Here is a 13946-nt window from a genome sequence, read left to right as displayed (position 1 = left end):
TCGGCAATTTTTCAAATTGTTAAATATGTAATTATGTTATTTAGCAATTCCATATCTATGAGTATATCCAAAAGAAATGGAATACACATGTCCACACAAAATCTTGTATAAGAATGTTTATAGCAGCATTTTTTCAAAAGCCAAAAGGTTAAAACAACTGAAATGTTCAACTAATGAATGAACAAAATGTGGTATATACATACAATGGAATAATACTGTTATTAAAAAAAATGAAGTACTGATACATGCCTCAACATGGCTGAACTTTGAAAACATTAGATGACATCAAAGAAGCCAGACCCAAGAAGTAATACATTGTATGATTCTGTAATATGAAATTCTGTGAAAAGGCAAATCGATGGAGACAGAAAATAGATTAATTATTACTTATGGCTGAGGGTAATGGAGAAAATATAGAGGATGGTAGCTAAAGGATAAAGTTTCTTTCTGAGGTGATAAAAACTCTATAAAATTTTTGCATGTTGATTTTGTATCTTGAGACTTTACTGAAGTTGCTTATCAGGTTAAGGAGATTTGGGGCAGAGACTATGGGATGTTTTAAATATACAATCATGTAGTAAGCAAATAGAGACAATTTTACTTCCTCTTTTTCTAATTGAGTACCCTTTATTTATTTATTTATTTATTTATTTATTATACTTTAAGTTCTGTGGTACATGTGCAGATCATGAAGGTTTGTTACATAGGGTATACACATGCCATGGTAGTGATTTCCTTCATCCATTGCCCCATCATCTGCATTAGGTATTTCTTCTAATGCTATCCCTCCCCAATCTCCCCATCCCCTGCTATTCCTTCCCTAGCCCCCCACACCCCAAGCTCCAGTGTGTGATATTCCCCTCCCTGTGTCCATGTGTTCTCATTGCTCAACACTATTTATTTTTCTTGCCTGGTTGCCCTGGCCAGAATTTTCAACACTATGTTGAATAGGAGTGGTGAGAGAGGGCATCCTTGTCTTGTGCAAGTTTTCAAAGGGAATGCTTCTAGTTTTTGCCCATTCAGTAAGGTATTGGCTGTGGGTTTGTCATAAATAGCTTTTATTATTTTGAAATATGTTCCATCAATTCCTAGTTTATTGATAGTTTTCAGCACAAAGTGCTCTTGAATTTTGTTGAAGACCTTCTCTGCATCAATTGAGATAATCATGTGGTTTCTGTCTTTGGTTGTTTATGTGATAGATTATGTTTATTGATTTGTGTATGTTGAACTAGCCTTGCATCCCAGGGATGAAGCTGAGTTGATCATGATGGATAAGCTTTTGAATGTGCTATTGGATTTGGTTTGCCAGTATTTTACTGAAGATTTTTGCATCAATGTTCATCATGGATATTGGCCTGAAATTTTCTTTTTCAGTCATGTCTCTGCCAGGTTTTGGTATCAGGATAATATTGGTCTCATAAAGTAAGTTAGGGAGGATTCCTCCCTTTTCTATTGTTTGGAAGAGTTTCAGAAAAAATGGTACCAGCTCCTCTTTGTACCTCTGGTAGAATTCAGTTGTAAACCCATCTAGTCCTGGACATTTTTTGGTTGGTAGGCTATTAATTGTTGGCTCAATTTCAGACCTTGTGATTGGTCTATTCAGGGATTAAACTTCTTTCTGGTTTAGTCTTGGGAGGGTGTAAGTGTCCATGAATGTGTTCATTTCTTCTAGATTTTCTGGTTTATTTGCATACAGTTGTTTATAGTATTCTCTGATGGTATTTTGTATTTCTGTGAGATCAGTGATGATATACCCTTTGTTATTTTTTATTGCATCTATTTGATTCTTCTCTCTTTCCTTCTTTATTAATCTGTCTAGTGGTCTATTTTGTTGATCTTTTCAGAAAACCAGCTCATAAATTCACTAATTTTTTGAAAAGATTTTTCGTGTCTGTCTCCTTCAGTTCTGCTCTGATCTTAGTTATTTCTTGTCTTCTGCTATACAACAATAACAGACGGAGAGCCAAATCATGAGTGAGCTCCAATTCACAATTGCTACAAAGAGAATAAAAAGCCTAGAAATACAACTAACAAGGTATGTGAAGGACCTCTTCCAGGAGAACTACAAACCACTGCTCAAGGAAATAAAAGAAGACACAAACAGATGGGAAAACACTCCATGCTCATGGTTCGGAAGAATCAATGTCATGAAAATGACCATATTACCCAAAGTAATCTATACATTCAATGCTATCCCATCAAGCTGCCATTGACTTTCTTCACAGAATTGGAAAAAAACAAAACAAAACCAAACAAAAAACCTTAAACTTCATATGGAACCAAGAAGAGCCCACATAGCCAAGACAATCCTAAGCACAAAAAGCTGGAGGCTTCATGCTACCTGACTTCAAACTATATTACAAGGCTATTGTAACATAAACAGCATGTTTCTGGTACCAAAACACAGATAGAGACTATTAGAGACAACAGATGCTGGAAAGGATGTGGACAAATAGAAACAGTTTTACACTGTTGGTGGGAGTGTAAATTAGTTCAATCATTGTGGAAGACAGTGTGGTGATTCCTCAAGGATCTAGAAATAGAAATACCATTTGACCCAGCAATCCCATTACTGGGTATATATAGAAAGGATTATAAATCATTCTATTATAAAGACACATGTACATGTATGTTTGCCAGGGCACTGTTCACGATAGTGAAGACTTGAAACCAAACCAAATGCCCATCAGTGATAGACTAGATAAAGAAAATGTGGCACATATACACCATGAAATACCATGCAGCCATACAAAGGATGAGTTCATGTCATTTGCAGGGACATGGACTAAGCTGGAAATCATCACTCTCAGCAAACTGACACAGAACAGAAAACCAAACACTGCATGTTCTCACTCATAAGTAGGTGTTGAACAATAAGAACACATGGACACAGGGAGGGGAACATCACACACTGGGGCCTGTCAAGGGGTGGGGGGCTCAGGGAGGGATAGCATTAGGAGAAATACCTAATATAGATAAAAAGGTGATGGATGCAGCAAACCACTATGGCACATGTATACCTAGGTAATGAAGCTGCATGATCTGCACATGTACCCCAGCACTTAAAGCATAGTAAGATAAAAATAAATAGATAGATAGATAGATAGGAAATGCTCTAAAACTGACCTGACTGTGGTCCAACATTTATCTGTGTATACACTGAAAACATTGACTTGTATTTGGGAGTATTGCATGGTCTGTGAACTGTATCTCAACAATGCAACTGAAGATAAAATAGAAATTTTTAAAACATGAATAACAAAGGCGTATATTTAGAGTTTTGAAAATACTTTGATCCCTTAATTCCAGACTTTCCTTTTATTTTCTAGCGTCTGCCTTGTATGCCTATCTCTGAAAACACAAATTACATTGTGTGGCCAATAGAAGGTTAGCCCATGGGCCCTCTTGATTTCCTCATTCTGAATAATTATCTTAGAAAACTCCCTCCTATGCACAAGCCTCTGAGTTTAACTTCCACGAAGCCAAATTAGATTTTTAGAAATTGAAAAATAAAAGTTACTACCACTTACAGAATTTAGCTTTGGTCACATTTGGTGGTTTTTTATTTTCAGAGAAATTTTTCTTTCCTGAGGAATGTTTCACTCAAATTTTTTTCTAAGCACCAAAGACCAAAGCAGCCAGGTTAACATGATTTACAAAGCCAATGTCAGCATTGCTGTGTGTGTGTTCATTGCACTCTGAGACGCTAGTCATTGGAAGAAAAGAACTGTCTGTCAAGTACCAATTATAGACATTGTGGATTCCCCCACTGGACTGAGACTGAAGGTTTAAGCTGAAAGTGGCTTAAAGGCATAAAGGGAAACATGTGCTCTTTCCAGAGGGCTGTCTCAAGTTAGAGTGCCTTTTAGGTGTGTGGAGTAAAGAGGAAGTCAGTTGGAAAAGACAAACTAATTTGTATAGTCTCTGTCTTTGATTGGTTCCTGTGATGAGAGAAACTAAAAACATAGTGATGAATTTAAATAACGAGTTGGATGAGACTAAAAAAAATAGGAATTCTGGAAATGAGAATTTGGAAGAGCCTCTGGCAGCTTTCAGAGCATTTGAAATTCTTTACAAGCCTTGGGTTAAATAGCTTGTGCCTGAATCCAACTGAAAATATCTGAAAAGGAAGACCTAGAATTATGCCTTTCTGGCTGCTTTCTTTTGTAGATTATTTAGTTCAAGATAACCAGAATATTGCTAAAAGCAACCCTATTTAAGGGAGAGATTCAAGTATTTCCCCTGCACATACCCTAGGATAATCAAATGGCTGATGAGAGAAGTTTTCCTATCTAAAAATAGTTCAGTTTGTAAATAAAGGAGGAATAATAGTCAGAATATCACATTTTGCAACCATTAATTAATTTATGAATACAGGAAATACTCTTTAACAGCTGCAAACATCATAGAGAGAGGCAATCAGATATGCACCTTCTGATGCAATAACTCACTACCACATAGGAAACTGTCTTGCCCCCCAAATTGAACCTGAATCCAATCCCTCATCTGTATTTAACTACCATCTTATAGGAAATGCAGAGGACAAAGGAACATGTCAAATGTTATGATGAGTATGCAATTGGAAAATAATCCAAACTGTAGGATGTTCTATAGGACAGATAACCCAGTTGCTTTCACAAATTATACGAATGAATATGGTAGGAAGAACCTATATATTAAAAGAGATTTAAGAGAAATGTTAAACAATTAGCATGTATAAACCTTGTTACGCTCCATTCAAATAAATGGTAAAAGAGAAAATAAGGCATAAAAGCCATCGTTAAGACAATTCTTAACATCAACAATACAATGTTAAAATTATTTTTAATTTGGGAGATATGATGATGGTTTTGTGGTTATATGTCTTTGGAAGATACAAACAAAATACTTAAAGATGAAGTGATATATGAAATTTGCTACACAATACTGCAGGTAGGGAAGTGGATGTATGTAGAGGAAACAATATTGATAATTATTGAAGCTCATTGATGAGGACTTGGACGTTCATTAAACTATTCTACTTTTTTTATATTTGATGTTTCTATAACAAAAAAATAAAAATAAGGTGATACCATCAGCCAGGAGAAGGAGAAAAAAAATGTGTCTACAGTTTAGAATTGAATATGTATTTGTTATTCTAGGAATTTTCTTACTCATATAAGAGGTCCTAAATAGTGAACTTAACATTTTCTCTAGGTTTAAAAAAAATGCTTGTTTATTAAAATATAATGCATTCTCTAATTGTATCAACTTCACAATGAAAATGTATTTTTCAGTTCTGTGTGGTAGCATTTTGAAATTATTAATCTGTAAGTTATGTAAAAGAAAAATAAATGACATGATTCTAAAGTAGTATCTCTATGTAAACAATAATATTAGTAAAAGGATCTTTAATGTCCCTATTTGCAGATGACATGATCATATATTTAGAAGACCCCATCGTCCCAGCCCAAAACCTCCTTAAACTGATAAGTAACTTTGGCAAAGTCTCAGCATACAAAATTAATGTGCAGAAATCACAAGCATTTCTCTACACCAATAACAGACAGAGAGCCAAATCATGAGCGAATTCCCATTTACAATTGCCACAAAGAGAATAAAATAACTAGGAATACAACTAACAAAGGATGTAAAAGACCTCTTCAAGTAGAACTACAAACCACTGCTCAAGGAAATAAGAGAGGACATAAACAGATGGAAAAGCATTCCATGCCCATGGTTAGGAAGAATCAATATTGTGAAAATGGCCATACTGCCCAAAATAATTTATAGATGCAATACTATCCCCATCAAGCTACTTCACAGAACTGAAAAAAAGCACTTTAAACTTCATATGGAACCAAAAGAGAGCCTTCATAGCCAAGACAATCCTAAGCAAAAAGAACAAAGCTGAAGGCATCACACTACCTGACTTCAAACTATACTACAAGGCTACAGTATCAAAACAGCATGGTACTGGTACTGAAACACAGATATAGACCAATGAAACAGAACAGAGGCCTTGGAGGCAATACCACACATCTACAACCATCTGATCTTTGACAAACCTGACAAAAGCAAACGATGGGGAAATGATTCCATGTTTAATAAATGGTATTGGGAAAACAGGCCAGCCATATGCAGGAAGCTGAAAGTGGACCCCTTCCTTACACTTTATACAAAAATTAACTCCAGATAGATTAAAGATTTAAACATAATAACTAACATCATAAAAATCCTAGATGAAAACCTAGGGAACACCATTCAGGACACAGGCAAAGGCAAGAACTTCATGGCTAAAACACCAAAAGCAATGGCAACAAAAGCCAAAATAGACAAATGGGATCTAATTAAACTTAAAGCTTCTGCACAGCAAAATAAACAATCATTAGAGTGAACCAGCAACCAATAGAATGGGAAAAAAATTTTGCAATCTACCCATCTGACAAAGGGATAATATCCAGACTCTACAAAGAACTAAAACAGATTTACAAGAAAAAAACAAACCCATTCAAAAGTGGGTAAAGGACATGAACAGACACTTTTCAAAAGAAGACAGATATGAAGACAACAAACATGAAAAAATGCTCATCATCACTGGTCAGTAGAAAAATGCAAATCAAAACCACATTGAGATACCATCTCACGCCAGTTATAATGGCAATTAAAAAATATGGAGACAACAGATGCTAGAGAGGATGTGGAGAAATAGGAACACTTTTACACTGTCGAAGGGAGTACCAATTAGTTCCACCATTATGGAAGACAGTGTGGCGATTTCTCAAGGATCTAGAAATAGAAATTCCATTTGACCCATCAATCCTATTACTGGGTATACACCCATAGGATTATAAGTCATTCTATTATAAAGACACATGCACACGTATGTTCGTTACGACGTTGTTTATAATAGCAAAGACCTGGAACCAAACCAAATGCCCATCAATGATAGAATGGACAAAGAAAATGTGTCACATCTATACCATGGAATACAATGCAGCCATTAAAAAAAGATGAGTTCGTTTCCTTTGTAGAGACATGGATGAATCTGGAAACTATCATTCTCAGCAAACTGGCACAAGAACAGAACACCAAAGACTGCATGTTTTTACTCATAGGTAGGTGATGAACAATGAGAACACTTGAGCACAAGGAAGGGAACAACACTCACAGGACTAGGTCGGGGGTGGAGGGGAGGGGAAGGGAGGGACAGCAGGCTGGCAAGGAGGATAGGGAGGGATAACACAAGGAGAAATGCCTGATGTAGGCGATGGTGGAGGGGATGGAGACAGCAAACCACATGGCATGTATGTACATATGCAACAATCCTGCAGGATGTGCACCTGTACCCCAGAGCCCAAAGTACAATTTAAAAAAAAAGGCAAACAAGAAAATAAAGTATAAAAGAAAAAAAAAAATTTTGAACTTTTTCCTGAATAAATATTATTTTCCCTCTCTCCAAAAACCTTAATCATGCTCATTATTCAGGTTCTTTTGCTTATTTATTAAAATGGTTTGAACCAATATGCCTTGCATTTTCACCTGAATAGTAAGTTTTTTAAACATGGAGATGGTTATAGAGGAAAAACAATAACCCCTACAGGTTCTTAGTTAGAACAGGGCCTCCTGTTACAAAAGACAGATTAACAAGAGAAAAGCAAGCAGAAGATTATTTACATGAGTTTGAGGAAATAATGACAATAAACTTGCCAAAATTTTTTAAAAAGTACTTCATCTTGAAGGTGTTCAAAGAATAACTAATGGAATAGGTAAGGGCAAGTCCACACATTTTCACAGAAGTGAAATTTAATGAATCACAGGTTAGAATCCTAAATGTTTCTAGATAGAAAGAAAATTGTAGCTGTAGGAAAACAATAGTATTACCTGAATCACAGAGAGAATAATGGGGGGATAGCAGGGGGAGAAATGCCAGATGTAGGTGATGGGGAGGAAGGCAGCAAATCACACTACCAGGTGTGTTCCTATGCAACAATTTTGCATGTTCTTCACATGTACCCCAAAACCTAAAATACAATAAAATAAATGGGAAAAAAAAATAAAAAAATAAATAGTAGTGACTGGTAGAGATGTGAGGATTCTGCCAGCTGCTGAGTATATCTATTCTAATTATGCATTCCAGAACTAGAGAAATAACCATAGGATTGGTTCAAGTACCCACTGCCACTGTGAAATGGACCTGAGCTAAAACTCCATTCATCACCTGATCTCATAGGTCAATTCAGAGCCAGCATTCATAGTTATTTTTTTTAACATGCCTTTTTTCCATTCCTCAATAGTCACCCTGGTAAAAGCCCCTATGGTGCTTTAAGGAAGGCTGGGAGAAAAACTAACTATAAATTGTGGTAGTACAGCAGGGTCCTTCCACAAGGGAGCTTATCCCCTTCTTTACTCAAAGAGTTTTGAGTCTGTAAACTGGTTCAAGTCTAGAAATTGATTGAGGGTTCATGACTCTCTGTTTTCATGATTCAGGTCACACTTTGTTCACTTGACCTAGAACTTTTTAGCTTATACAAATCAAGTAAACGTTTAGTAGGCATACTATCTATTTCACTCCTAGAGACACCACGATCAACTACTGTGGTGCTGTCCATTATGGTAACCATACCTACCTTGTCTTTGGTGATTTAGTGCCAATACTTGGCCCCTGACATCCTGAAATCCAATTACTCTCTTATTACATTTAGATGTCCCAGTCCAGTGACCACAGTTCTCACTTATAAGGTTTGTCCCTCAGTAAAAAAGTGATCATAGAGCCTTTCAAGGATACTGGGACTTCTCTCACAAATTTGTTTTTCACAATTGTGGTGAAAGATGTGTCTCTGGACCCATTCGGGGTGGATGATTAGATCTTAAATTACAAATCAAATCTGACGTTCCAGTCTTTCTACACCTTTCAATGCCTTCCTCTACATCAAACAAAGGCAGGTCTGGCATTTTCAACTGACTCGCTGTGGGCCATATTTTGATTCATGCTTCAGCCAACCAACCAAATTGTTAAAGCCCTTTCTAATTCCCTGAGCAACAGTGCTAAATACAGTATATCTACTTTGTAAGCCCATATCAACAAATTCATCCTGATCCAACTTTATGTTTCTGTACCATTATCCCACATGTATGTTACCTAACGTATATCTGTATAAATTTGAAAACTTAACGTCATTCTTTCAGAATATAGCACATCTCATCATGAATTTCATTTTCTCCCTCACCTAGCTTTAGGTGCCTGCTGTAACTGGGGTCTAATGACAGATCTAGAAGCAAAGACAGGTGATGGTGTTTGGTTTTAAGAAGACTCAGCTATATCTTGAATGTCAACTGCCTTAGGGGAGGCTATTACAAGTTCCTTTGGAAATGCAGGGTTAATCCTCCCAGACAGAGATAGAGAAGCCACTGTCATTGAAGGTGGGGTGGTTGCTTCCACTAAGGGTAGAGAGCCTGATTCTCTTGGGGATGGGGAGGCCTGTTCCACTGGCAAAGGTTAATCAGAATTTAGGGGGGTCAGCATCCCCAGCTTTATTAGGGTTGCCTTACACTTACCCATTACTACCATGATCTCATTTCTTTCTAATCAATGCCCTTACTTTAAAAGTAGACATTTTATGATACTGGGAGTTTATCTTGCATTGTAATTCAGCCAGTTGTAATAGATCAATTTGAGTTTGATTTTTTCAGCAATTTTGAGCCTGATGCAATAGGAGAGCTCCTTCAGGGCTCACATAGAAGATTTTAGGTCATTTACGTGGTGCTTGAACTGGCAATATGTATTTCTGAGTTTGCCTGAGCTTTGCTTTTCCCATTTTTTTATAGCAACATTACCTGTTTTTGCTTCTAGATCCACGACCCAGCTTTGCTTCTAGATCTATAACGAGACTCTTTACATTTATTAGTTTGCCAAATATGTTCAAAAATGTCATATACACAGTCTCTTAGCTCTTTGCTTCTTATAAGTGGTTGATAAGGAATAACAAATGGAGATATTTTGCATATCTCTATTGCCAGATCACACTATGGACTGTCAGTGCTCTCTTTTCTACTGAATTTAGAGTCATTAGTGTCTTTAATCAGATTATAGATTTAATCACAGAAACTTTAGAGTCAGTTTAGATAACTCATTCTTAAAATTCTATTCATCTAGGACTGTTCTTGGTTCCAAAATATGTATTAGTCTGGGTTCTCCAGAGAAATAGAAGTGATAGGGTGTGTGTGTGTGTGTGTGTGTGTGTGTGTGTGTGTGTGTGTGTGTATCTATATCTTGCTATATATGTACATAGGAAGCTGGAGGCCCAGGAGAGCTTATGTTGGGTTCCAGAGACAGGAGCAGACTGATGTTCCTGCTCAAAGTGGTCAGGCAGTAGAAGTTCACTGTCACTCTTGGGAAGGTGAGCCTTTTTGTTGTATACTTTCAACCCTTCAATTGGTTTGATGGAGTTCATCCACATTAAGGAGGGCAATCTGCTTTACTAGGGCTACAATCCAAATGTTAATCTCATTCAAAAACACTTTCACAGACCCACCATATAATATTTGACCAAATATATGGCACCCTATGGCCCGTTCAAATTGACACACAGAATTAACCATCACACATAGTATCAATAATATATGAGTTTCAGTTACTTCAAATCCTAACACTTGGTAAAGTCAGTGTTTTTACTATAAACCATTCTAGTGAGTATGTAGTAGTATCTTATTGCGGTTTTAATTTGCATTTTACTGATAACTAATTATATTTAGCACTTTTTTGTACTTATTTTTCTTTACATACTTTCATTTGTGAAGTATCTGTTCTAATCTTTTGCCCTTCTTTCGGTTGCTGTCTTATTATTGTTGGGTTGTATATATTCTGGGTACAAGTCCTTTGTAAAACATGCACATTATGAATATTTCATCCATATCTGTGGCTTGCCTTATCTGGATATGTGTCTCTGTATATGTATACTTCTAAATATTGGTGTATATGTGTATCTAGAAATATATGTATATTTATGTATGTAAATATAGTTCTTTTACTCTAATTTTAGTGGCATTTTGGAAGATAGCAGTGAATAAAAGGATAAGTTTAGTTTAACATATTTTGTTCAAAGTTTATAATTTGATTCTTCATCTGAGCTTTCTAAGTGTTCTTTATGACCTCTTTAGAATATATGCTACATTATAGTATATAAACATCTGTTTACATGTTTTCCTGCATTCCTTGCTGGACTTTAGGCTCATTGAGGGTGAGGTCAGGTATTCATCTTTGTACTCCCAGTGACTAGCATACTCCTTGGCATGTATTATATACTTCAGTATATTGAAAAATGGACACTATTTATCTTGGGAGAAGTTTGGGTTGCTATGGTTCTGTCTAGGACTCTTTGCTCCTTCTTTTGTCATGTATCAGTGTGTACTTTTTTGGAAACTTCAACTGGAAATGTCAAGTATAAAAAGTCTGAGTGTATTTTATAAAGTCTTCTGTAAATTATAATAGGCATTAAATTAGAGCGAGGATCATCAAACTTGCTGTAAAGGGCCGGAGAATAAATACTTTCAGCTTTGTGGACAACATGGTCTCCTACGCAACTTTGCTGCCGTAGCATGGAAGTAGCCTTAGACAATACATAAATGAATGAACATGGCTGTGTTCAAATAAAACCTCATTTAAAAACAGGCAGCCATAAAAAAGAATGAGATCATGTCCTTTTCAGGGACATGGATGAAGCTGCAAGCCATCAGTCTCAGCAAACTAACACAGGAACAGAAAACCAAACTGCATGTTGTCACTCATAAGTGGGAGTTGAATAATGAGAACACATGGACACAGGGAGGGAAACAACACACACTCAGGCCTATTAGGTTGGGGGCAAAGAAAGGGAGAGCATTAGGACAAATACCTAATGTATGCAGGGTTTAAAGCCTGAATGCGTTGATAGGTGCATCAAACCACCATGGCACATATATACCTATGTAATGAACCTGCACATTCTGCACACTTATCCCAGAACTGAAAGTAAAATAAAATAATAATAATAAAGTCAATGTGCTGCATTTGGTTTACAGACTGTAGTTTACCAAGACTATAGCTTACCAATCTGTAAACCAAAGGAACCCAGGAATCTAAATAGGTGTGAATTCTAATTTAGGTATTTTTTCCTCTAGGATACACTTAGTTTAACTACTTCATTCCTATGTACTCTGGGAGGAATGTATTTTTCTCACATGTTTACAGTGTTTTGTCTGTTTGGTGGCCATGAAAATCTGCCTCTCAGACCTCTGACTGAGAACATTATTGACCAATGGCCCTAGATAGTACAGTCTGAAATTTACTACCACATTGCTTCCAGTAGGCTGATGGCAGACAATGACTGACCAGAGTAAGGATAGCAAGCCAGATCCATGCCTTGGATATGTGGGACACTATTGACTAGTGAATGTGGCCAACCTGCCTTCCTTCCATCTCCTCTTGACCTGCACATTGCAGTTTGATGGCTCTCCCACCTTCTTCCAGCTCCTTCCACATTTTCTTTCCTTTTTTTTTTTTTTGGAGATAGAGTCTTGCTCTGTTTCCCATGCTGGAGTGCAATGGTGCAATCTTGGCTCACTGCAACCTCTACCCCCCGAGGTTCAAGTGATTCTTCTGCCTCAGCTTCCTGAGTAGATGAGACTACAGGTGCCTGCCACTACGCCTGGATAATTTTTGTATATTAGTAGACATGGTGTTGTACCATGTTGGCCAGGCTGGTCTTGAACTCTTGACCTCAGGCAGTCTGTCCTCTTGACCTCCCAAAGTGCTGGGATTACAAGCATAAGCCACCGCATCCAGCCGCACATTTTGTTTTTTTTCTTTTCCCTGAAATAGGCACTTACTTCCACATTTTCTCTCATAGGTGTGTGCCTGAACTTGGCATCCGCCTTTAGAACATTCAGACTAACACACATTGTTGATTTTGTGATTTGCAGACTCAGTTATAAAGGAATAGATAGAAATATGGTATAGTTTAATAAAGGAAATATGGGAGAAAGCAATACTGAAACAGAAATGTCAAAAAAAAAAAAACCTTTAAAGGTGAGGAGTGGACAGTGGGATAATAATTCACTTGGTAGAGCAGAGAAGGTTTCAATCTAAGTGTCTGCAGACAGGGATTTATGAAGATAAGCAACACAGGAGCCTAAAAAAGCATGGGACTTGAAGGTAAGTGGAAGGCAAAGCTGAAGTTCAAATCAAAGGCAATAATACTCAAAAGTCCCTGGACTCAAGAAATATCAGGTGCAGTGGAGGATGGGGGTAAAGTGATGGACTCAAGGGGGTTAAGGGAGAGTCTGCACACTGATTGGTGAGATATCCAGCCCTTATTCTTTGCTTTACTTCTCCTAGGTTCACTGCCTAATCAACCCAAAGAATAGATAAGTCTGGAGAAATATATTCATCCCAGACTGAAGGTATATTTGGAGATTTCAGTTAAAAACATGATTTGTATGCTGGGCATGGTAGCTGATGCCTGTAATCCCAGCACTTGTGAGGCCAGGGTGGGAAAACTGCCTGAGGTCAGGAGTTCATTAACAGCCTTGGCAGCACAGTGAGACCCTATCTCTACATTTTAAAAAAAAATTAGCCAGACACAGTGGCATGGACCTGTAGTCCCAGCTACTCTGGAGGCTGAGGTGAGAGGATTGTTTGAACACAGGAGTTTGAGGCTGCAGTGAGCTGTAATTGCAGCACTGCACTCAAGCTTGGGTGACAGGGCAAGACTGTCTCAAAACCAAACCAAAACAAACAAAAAACCAAAACAGCCTGGTTTGTTGCCTTCTATAGATATTCCAAAGCTCTGCTCATTTCAATCACCTTTCCATGTCTTAGTTGGAAATAAGACCTGACAGACAAGAATTATCCTACATTTTGGTAAAGCTTCTCATATATAAGCACAAAGGCAACTAACTAGCTAAGTAGCTTACCTAATGATAAAGCA

This window comes from Cebus imitator, unplaced genomic scaffold (assembly GCF_001604975.1).
Source record: "Cebus imitator isolate Cc_AM_T3 unplaced genomic scaffold, Cebus_imitator-1.0 Scaffold117, whole genome shotgun sequence".
In the NCBI taxonomy this organism is placed as follows: Eukaryota; Metazoa; Chordata; class Mammalia; order Primates; family Cebidae; genus Cebus; species Cebus imitator.
Note: the sequence above shows the minus strand (reverse complement) of the source record.